We start from the raw sequence: 11495 nt of genomic DNA, 5'->3' as shown, positions 1-11495 counted from the left end.
GGAAAATTTCCGATCTTACGAGATAGATTGCCACTGCAGTCTATTGTATCAAATAATACGGTTAAATATGAAATAATAATTGCTTTGAACATATTTTGCACAGATAGTGGGAAGAAAGAGAAAGCAATAGAAAATTAGTCACTTCTTCATAAAAAATAATTTTATCAGAAAATATTATCTCAGCATAGTCTTTTAACTTTGTCCAATGTTTCTCTAATTTTAAATTCCACTTGAATTTTAAAAATTTGGATCCAAATACACTAGTTTTAGCATATTAATAGTATTGTTGAATCTACATTATTTTCATATACTCATACCTATATCTTTAAAAATAATTAAACCTATATTATCTAGCTAAATATGGTACCTATACAGACCAATAATCTCATATATATTTATTAAATATCGTTGAACGAAAATATATTATTCTCTACTGTCCTACATAAATTTTGACTACTATTTATCGCTATGATATCTACAGCTAAAAATCTTATGGATTAGCTTAGTTGATAAACTTACTATCAGAAGCGTTATGACCTCATATTCTCTTATGTATAGATAGGTATTCTATAGAATTAATGCATTTTTTCAAATGTGTGTTTAGGTAGTACAAATTTGTTCCCCCTGCCATATTTCATTTTACTTTACTTCACTAAAATAGAAAGAAAATTACTACATTACTACAAATGAATATTAACATAGAACAGAACATCCACTTAAAGATAATGTATACATACATACATTTCAATTATAATTTTCTTATGGAAAAGTAATTATTCTTGTTTACGGAAAACATTTGAACATGTTAGTCACTTAAAAATATAATCACTAAACAAAATTAAAGTTTCTTATTTTGTTCATTTTATTGAAATAAATAAATTTTATTAATTTACAAATAAAAAAATAAGAAAATCTAACATCAGTCATAGTAATATGAAAGAATTTTATAATGAGATGTGTATTGAGAAATTAGATCTAGCTTAATCATAAGTAATATGACTCAGAAATTTTCTAACGAAGGCAGTCAATTCATATTATATACCACTATATCAGTTAACTTGGAAATACAATAGAGAGATCAACATGATTTCTCTCTATGATATGCAGTGACATTATATAAATTAATGATAATGATTAATGATTCTCTCTGTTTGACAAATATAACTCCGGAATAGTGACAACGGTTACAATATGATGTGAAGACAAACTAGGAATGCTACAAGACAATGGTAGGTTCTAAATATTATATATTTCTTCGCTTACCGTTTTTTCTGGAGAACATATCAAAGATCACATAAACCACATTCATATATAATTAAATATATAAATATCCTCTCATATTTAATTTGAATGGGTGTTTTAGATGTAAGATATTTTATGAAAAAAAAAATTTTATTTTAACTATCAGTGATCAGTGAACCTTATTATGGATTAAGTTGGTCTAAAACTAGGTCTATAATCAATAATTGGATTTCAACCGAGAGAAGTCGCTACTGGCGCGACAGTCGAGGTAACCGCCAGGTTAAAGAGCTGGTTCACCCCTATAGTTACAATAAGATATCCTTCTTCAGTAGAACAGAGTTGAGGTTGCTGGTGAGATATCTAACGGGTCACCACGGGCTACGTTACCATCTCAACAAAATGAACCTGTCCGAAGAGATAGATTGTAGACTCTGTTTAGAAGCAGAGGAGACAACCAGTTACATCCTATGTGACTGTCCCGCCTTGATCTGGGCCAGGAGGAGGTCACTGGGTTAGGAATTGCTCTCCCCTTCCGACATTAGGAGGTCCTCAAAGGCCGACATTTTAGCCTTCATCCGGAAGGCGCAATGTCTTCAATTCAGTTAGGGTCTGTTGTAGCACAAAAGATCAATCATTGTCGCAGTGCTCTGTTCAAATGGGAGCTAGTACCCCGTTCTTTCTCTATTTATCTATCAGTGATCCCCCATTATTTTCTATTATACATATATATTATTTTATATAAATAATAAAATAGATAAAATATATATCTATTTTATATTATTATGATATTGATAATAAAATAAAACAATATTGGTGTATTTGTATTTAATTGATTGTACTATTTACTATTTTATATATATAATAAAATAGATAAAATATATATCTATAATATATAATATATCACAAAATTTATAGTATAACAAAAACAAGATTATCGTATACTGTAAACAAAATAAAATTAATAGTTTTAAATTTAAAAATAGTTGCGATACAAGGAAATTGTTTAGAATTATTGTATTATTATTGGTTATAAATATTTTATGAAAATACGTAATAATTATTTAAGAAATATTTATTTTAAATTTATTTTTTATGTTTTTATATATGTTATATAATTTTATTTAAAAAAAAAAATGTTGTAATATTTTCATCACTAGGTTTGAGTAAATTGGCCACTAAGCAATTAAAAGTGAAACAATATACGAATATTAGTAATTTAATATTATAAACCTATTATTAGTAAACCTAATATTATTATATATAATAAATTATATTCAATTTATAAATTTTTGAAATATTCTTCTTTAAACATATTCAATAACTCTGCGTGAAGAGAGTTTAAAATTCAAGGCGTCAAAATCTAATGTACGTATTTGTTTTTTTATTAACTGATTATAGTTCTTAACCTTTTAAAATAATATGTAATACGACATAACATACCATATAAAACATGGTATACAAAAATATAAAACATATATACGACGTATTAACGCTCTTAATAAGTTTTATGTGATAGAAACAGATTCTGACGACTTATACACCATTTGAAGATAATGATTTTTGATCAATTTATATCTTTTTCAGCAATAAATCTAAAATAATATTAATAACTTAGAATGCCGATATTAGAGTTAAGTAATTTTAGTTATATTTGTCTTTATATTGAACTTTAATTTTTACTTTATTACGCTAATTTAAAAAACTGGAAAACCATAATATGTTAAGCGTGATATTTTATTATACATCCATTAACATTAGTTAGTTGATATAGCTTTTTAAGATCAAGTATTGTACTTATATATATGAAAGAAGGTACATTAACTTTATCCGGTGTATTCGGCAAACTTTTTATATAATGAAAGTTTTTTTGAACGAATTTAGTATATGAAACAAAGAAGGAGATAGCGATTATTTCAAAAACAGATTCATTAAAAGTATTGCGATAGCATTATAAATAATATTATTTTCAATATAAAGGTATTTCTATTATCACCTAAATATTATAAAAAAACCAAATCGCTCACGTAGATTTAATATTTAAATCAAAATTATAAGAGCTTGTGAGGTAAATAATTTATAATAATCTTATAAATGTATCATACTGAATACTCTTTTCTAATAACCGAAAAAGACAATCAAACAGATTAGCCCTAATAACTTCAGAAAAATGTGGCTTATACTTGTTTATTGAAATATAAGAATTTATTCCCAAATACAATAAAATATCTATATGTTATATATAAAAGAAAAAACAAAACAAAAAATAACAAATTTACCGCAATAACAATGTTGTCAAATATACTAATGGAGTGAATTATTTTAAATTAATTATATTGCATACAAGAACCCATTCGGACTATCTGTAGAACGTGTACATACTGCTAGCATCATACAAATCAATACTAAAATATACTGTATTAAACAATTTAATAGATAATGTAAAGGTTTAATAATATAGAGACGTCTATAAGAAAAAATCAAGCAGTTTCAATAAGACATCTTAAGAACGTATCGAACGTATAATAGAAAAACAAACCTTGTTAGGAGATTATTTTTGTCACAGCTGTGATTAGACGAAAAAAAGGCTACGTTGATTGAACATATTAGGGATCTACTTATTAGCCGATTTAAATCAGTTACAGCACTTTTTGCTTAAAGAACAGCTTAATTCTTCGAGTTTTATACGGTAATACAATATTACAATAGAATTAAGTAGATCTTTAGTGTCAATTTATAAATTACTTTATCATAACATAAAAACATATGTAAAGGGTATTTCTACTAGAAATTTCACTCAATAATCAGAACATATTTTTTGCCTGATTTAATTACTTTAATGTATGATATTGAAGATTTTTTTGTATATATTCTCTGGATTATATTAATTTGTTCAAAATAAAATCCACAATAAGTAAACGAAGAAAGTTACTTACACAGTACCTGTTTCTCTAAACTCTAAGAATTACTTGGACCAACAATTGACCAGAGTAATCAATATTTATAAATTATGATTGAAATCTATTTACTTTCAATATGACAGATTTTAAAATGTACCTATATTTGCCAAACTACATACATATGCAGATATATACATACGATACATACGATGTATTGAATATGTGAATTTTTTAATGAGCCTATAATCTCATATGTTAGTCTCTGATATGATCTTATTTGACTCAAATATCGCAAATATTCCAATCTAGTTTTATTGAACACTGCAAATAGTAAATATATTATAGAAAAACTAACAATGTAACTCTTTCGATACTCTTCAGTGGCGTATAAACAAATTAATGCCGTTTATTCCTATTTTGTTTTTTTTTTTTTTTTTTCGAAAGATAGAAACACCAGCATTTCTTCTTTCTCCTTTCTACCCTACGATACCAGACACTGTGAGTAGCCTGTTGCGTGTAATGAAAAGAATATGCATATTAACTGTAAAAACTAAAAACACAAACAACAAGAATCGAATGAAAATATAGCGGACTTAGAGTCAAGCTTTTAATTAAAAAGAATATCGCGGCGTGCACATAAATATTCACGCTAGTCAAATTCTTATACAAGTTCAGTTGCGATTCTTCTGTGGAGTCGTACAGTGCTTTACATGTTTTGTGCGGTCAGTGGCTCGTCAGTTGTGATACACGTACCTTTACTACTAAAATTCGTGAGTGATATTTAAAAAAAAACTGAAAAATCAAATTTTACTATATAAAAAAAAGTTAAGAAATTTATCAAGTTAGCAGTAATTAATTTGGGTTGTCGATGCGCCTTACAGTAATAAATTTCGATTCGTTGATTGATTAAATCTTTCATTTTTACTGACATTTTGAGAGACGCCAAAGTCAATACACCAGAAAAAATTTTGGTATCATGTGAGTATTTCTGGACTCTAAGTTAAACCGTTAGCTAAACACAGAGTGGGGCCGGCTTCATGTAGCGTCAAATTACATGTCTAATTAATTTATACAGATTTATTTATTTAAATTTATATTTTTATTTTATTGCTGTTTTATTTGGTTATATGGTTTCTGATTACAACTTCTTTCTTCTTTCTTCTTTCTCTACCTCGAACCGGTAAACGTGTCTTCTGTCTGTTCTGAATCAATCTTACTATATTACTATAAGTGTAGCAAAGCCAGGCTTCAAGTTATCACGGCTGTTCATTTTGTGCATAAACTGCAGAAATGAAGACAATAAAAATATCTGATAATATTAACAAAAATATATGTACATACATATATACAAAACTAAATTTGACTTTTAATACCCCCGAAAAAATAAAAATTAAAAATAAAGGAGAAAAAATTATATGCAAAACAATTGAAGTGGGTCAAATGTTCTGAATTTTAATTATGTATACGCGATTTTCGACAACGCAGGCATGACAAAAATGTTTTTAATTTTTGTTTTTATTATTGAATTTCATTTAATTTATTAATTTTTGTAGAATTTTTTTTATATATTTTTTTTTAATTTCACTATATATTTTATATATACAATTTATTTCACTAATTTTAATATTTATATATTTTTTTATAAATTCTGCTTAAGCATTAGCTGTATTTAAAACCAATTATTTATTATTCATTCTATGAGTACCAGTAAAAAACCTATTCTAATCAGTTGAACCGTAAAATTAACGCAATCAAATTTAAATGAAATATTTGCAATTTGAAAAATGTTATTTTTTAGTTTAGTTTATGACATTAGCAAATAATAATATATTATTTATGCAATATATTTCGCATATAAAAATGTACTCTAAAAATATTACTAATATTTTTTCGAATAGCAAAGAAAGAAGAAAACCCTCTAAATTTGAATATTACTTCTTTGCCACCATATAAAGAAAGCGTAGCTTTTTCAGCAACACTAATACTTACTTCTAATATTTTTATGTTTAAACTAATTTTTTTTGTAAATTTGTATGAATCATATTAGTTTCAAATAATAAAATTATCAAAAAATAACATTTTTTTAATTGTATTTATTTTTAGCAATATGAAAAATATTTATATAGATGTTTTCTACAGAAATTTACAATACTAGCGGTACTTTTATTCTAAGTTTTTTTTTTAACAATTTATTTTAACGAGCTAATTGGTCAGTAGTTAAACAATTTATAAAAAATTGTTTTTATTTAAAAAAAAAATGATTTAAATCGATATTTCGACTATATTCTATAGTCATCATCAGGGTACTATAGAATATTAATATAATGTAACAATATTTTAGTATATATCACAAGGAAACAATTATAGGATACATTAACATTAAAACATGAATTAAATATTTATATAGAATAAATAATTATACAAAACTTAGACAATAAATATAAAATACATATATAGAGGAATGATACCTTTGTTCAAAAAGACTTCATTATGCATGTGATTCCTTCATATTTTTGAGCGTTTTGGTCATATATAAATTTGTTCCTAATCCAGAATTATAATTTTTTCATACTATCAACCACGCCAAACAAAATTTACAAATAAATCCAAAGGGATGGTAAATGGTATGAATTCGGAGAGTTTTTTGATTGATTTGCAATAACGATATTCTCCTTTTTTAAGGTTTTTGTGCTTTTTGTGTATCTTTTTTAAAAGGTTTATTTAAAACAAAGAATTATAAACAAAGAGTTATGTTATCAAAGAACACTAAAAACTAATTCTTTTGGAGGTAACTTAAAATGTCCAAAAATACCTCTTGTATATCATCCGATAAGAGAAGCCCAATTGTTAAATAAATAAACATTAATTGGTAAAATAATTTATAAAATAAATTTATATTATTTTAATTAATTATAATTATTTCTTTATTTTTATATTTATTTATACAATTAATTAATTGATTGCGAACATAAAATAAACAAGAAAAAAAAAGAGAAAGACATTAATTAATAAATGTAATAAATTATTTCAATGATACAATTTATTTATACTTGTTAAGTCTATTCAAAATTATTACACCGTGAATCTTCAGAGATATGTGCTTCCGTAAAGCTTTTTTAAGAACATTCAAAAAATATTCGGATTATTTCGTATTCTTTTTTCGAATGTGTTTATTTTTATTATTTTTTATTATATTGTAATATTATTTATATAAGTATTTATTATCTATATAAATATCGTCAACATTTTGATTTTTTTTTGACTCTTCTTCAGGGCAGAGTGTTATAAAAATGAAAGAAAACTAAAATAATAATACTAAAAATTAACTCAAAATTCTTCCAATATTATTATTTTTAATTGACGGCCATTTCAGAAGTTTTTAATTTATTTGTATTGAAAAAAAAAAATTAAAAAATATTTATTATGTTTTTACAATTAAAAACTTTAAACAAACAACAAGAACTGGTTCACTTAACTGACCACACCATTGCTTCCCAAGAATATTACAACTAAATTTTTATCCAATATATTATATATTGGGAGTGTTTCCTTAAGTGAAATATAATCTAAAACCAAACAGATTGTGAGAACATTTTAACAATCTGCCTAAATTTTATTGGTCTATAATAATGAAAGTTATTTATTAACAAGGTACTTTGCAATAAATTTAAACTACATACGAACTAATCTGTTAAAGCTATAACTGCAAGATCTTAACCTTATAGCCTGATTTTATTAGGAAATTATTACATGGAATCATAAGTTATTTTCATGTGTAGCTCAATATCGGAGTACATTTCTAACATTTCATTCTATAACCAGATATAGAGACTCTATATCTCTGCTATAACCTTGTGCTTTATGTTTTCCCGGCTTTTCCTTTGAAATGATTATAAAGTGAGTATTTCTTATAGTCAACATATCATTAGTATGTTGCAAGCAATAGTCCGGTACTTTTTGATGATGATTTTTTGTTTAATAAAAGAAAAACCATGGCACTTCTTACTACCCTTACCCTTTATTCATAAAATAAAACAATATTAAAAATTTTAAATATATTTAAATTTTAAATTTTAAAACTGTGATATCTATCAAACAATGAGAAGCAAAAATAATAGAATGAATGAGGAATCTATGTAAAAATTTTTAAACAATTGAAAACAAATAAGTTCATTATAACAATAAATAATGTCTGTGTAATTGAATAATAATTAAATACACAAAACAAAAGTAAAATTCATAAATCTCTGACTCATGAAATAAGATTATTGTACAAGATTAAAATATTTAATATATAAAAATGAGTTATTTGCATAACATTTAAATAAACATATAAAATAATAAAATAGTTAACTTTACAAAATGAGTCTGCTACATAAGCGGTGTGCAGTGGTTTGTAAGGGATTTTTTAGTAGGTCACATTTTACTGCTCCAACAGTAGTTAAATATTTCGTCTAGTAAAAGTATCTAAAATAATATATCCAAATCTTAACTATTTGGCTTTAGTTTCTGTAATATTGTTCAATATGATAATAAAATTCTCGAACAAAAATTAAGTTAAATACTAATCCAACTTATAAAACAAGCGTCTATTAAATATAATGTATTTTAATTAAATACTTTCATGAAGATTCCAAAATTAATTTGATGCTTATGCTAATCTATATAATTTGTATATATAATTTCAAAAAAAAATTTATGCATTTTAATATTTATAAAAAAAAAATATATATATATATAACTTCTATTTTAATCTAAATATGCAAAGGTAATACTAAAAATTACGACGAACACTTAAGTGGATTACAAGGTCTGCTTACCAAATAATACAAAAGCTTGATATATGTGCATTATTAATCATATAAAATTATTTTTTCATAATCAATTTCTTTCTTAAGTTATTTAGCAATTTATTAATTATATTTAATAATCTGAAAGTATTAATATTAATACTAAATTTTAAAATTTAGTAAAAAATTAATCAAACCTATTTAATTAAACAGGTCTGAAAAGGGATGTATATAATACTTAACACTACTAATAAAACCTATATAAGTTATTTATATTATTTGATATCGCTGATCAATAAATAACTATTAATATACTTTATTTTAATCAATCTTGTAAAATCTGAAATTTAGCTAGAATTGAAGCAGTTTCTACTCTATTCATAAACAAGGTAAATATATTATTTAGCACAGCTGTCGCATTTATAGCTCATATTTTACTTTTCCATTTTTAGACAATCATATCATTATCCTTTTAAAATCAACATTTTTTTTAATAATGTTCTCTAATCTTTTAGATAATAACTAACACCACAAAAATTTATTTATTAACATTTTCGTCCCAACTCGTGCTAATTTATGCCGAGATATATCTCTTTTACAATTGCGATGGATAATTAACTAACAAATTTAACACATGAATAATTTATGCTGTCCCTGATTTTGATATAATACTAATAAATATTTTATAAACCAACGTATTTTGATGAACCACTGAAATTCAATGCATCCCAGTCAAAGATACGATACTATAAAATATACTCCTATACTGAGTGCAATAAATATTGAAACGCCTTTCACATGGACTCCTAACGATGTTTTCCATAGACTCAAGTAAGCCTAAGCTATAGTGATACACTCTTTTGTTAGCTGTAACGCTTCACAGTTTCAATTCGAATACATATCCTTGTGCTCCATTTGTCTTCATTTGTATACGTCTGAATTAAATTTTGTTCATATATATATCTATATAGTTGGCTTTATTTAAATAATTGTTCTGTTAACTTGTAAATGTTTATTATAATCAATAATTTATTCAAGACAATTGATGTTGGTATGTATTTAAAAACAAAACAAAGAACTAAGTGTTTATTATTGGGAGTAAAAATAATGTATAAAAAATGAGTAAAATAAATAAATAAATTAAATAAAAAATGTATTAATTGGATTAAATAATATTGGAAGCAGACTGAAAGAGCCGCATAAATTTTTACGGACATTGTTTAAATGATTACCGTTTAATCTAATATTATTGATATTTATTTTTATTGCCATGTGAACATGTCATAAATAGAATATATGATTCCATTTCTCATTCTTCATCATATTTCCTGAGTGTTATTTCCTATCTGTTACTACCATTTTAAGTGCAAAGGATGAAAACGTGTGAACGAAGCTAAAGTACTATGAAAGTAATCAAACAAAGATCTATAAGTACTTTAACAAATGTGCTATAATATCTATAAACAGAATTTTATAAACTAACTTTTTCTCTTGTTTTGGTTATATGAATCCTTCATAACCTTTATTTTTTCGAAAACATTGTGATTTTACGACTTTCGTCGGCAATATATATATTTGTTAAACACAATATTTTACCGATTATATTGAGTGAGAGATGAATTTGAACTTAAGTACTCAGTCTTGATATTAATTATTTAATTATTAATTTATTACAATGCAAAGTCGTAGTTTCAAGAAGATATCTACTTTCCATTAAAATAATATAAGAAGATAAGACAATAACTTATTTACAAAATTGCAACTGTTAGATGGTTTATATGAATTGTATATATTGAATTACATAACTGTGCGGTTTTATGACTTATTTGATAATTGAAACTGTGTTTCTTAATACTGTAAGATAATATTTTTCTGAGAATTGTCTTATAAATAGATTTTTCAATTCCAATAATCTATTATCTATTTGATGTTAAACAAATTCTATGAAAAAAGCTATTAAAAAATTCGTTCACATTTTTTATTACAATCGATTTAGAATAATTATAAAACAATTGTGTTGAATTGTAGTAGTTTCATTTTATTTACAATATTTCTACATTTACATAAATACAAATTACATCTGTTCTCATAATATACATCAACAAGCGTTATTATTATAACAAAGTTATTATTACATATTTAAAAAATAACTTTGAAGGTTATGCGATGATTTCATCATTATTATGTTAATGTCCTTCTTGAGGCTTAGTAACATTTTTTGCCTTGTATGCTGGTAAAGAATTAGAATGCACATATATACTAGTTACCCTGCATTTGTACCGATACATAAAAAATAAATTATTAATTTTTATTTGTTTGTAGTAGTTCACGTGACGTATTCAGTGTCAACTTAGTGATAACTTATTCAACTTAACCTTGCACAAATTTTATGTATTTCACCCATGATAACATTTATTTAATATTTATTTTTTTAATTTATAAACAATGAAATTTAAAGCTAATATACAACTTATCAAAACAAGCGCCCCATATTGTTCAGGTTCTCTATTTAGTTTCTCAACCAACAACTGAGTTTTCATATTGTTCTGATATGTCCTACTTATGG

The sequence above is a fragment of the Teleopsis dalmanni genome, chromosome 2, assembly GCF_002237135.1.
Source record: "Teleopsis dalmanni isolate 2A chromosome 2, ASM223713v2, whole genome shotgun sequence".
Classification (NCBI taxonomy): Eukaryota; Metazoa; Arthropoda; class Insecta; order Diptera; family Diopsidae; genus Teleopsis; species Teleopsis dalmanni.
This window is presented reverse-complemented; position numbering follows the sequence as displayed.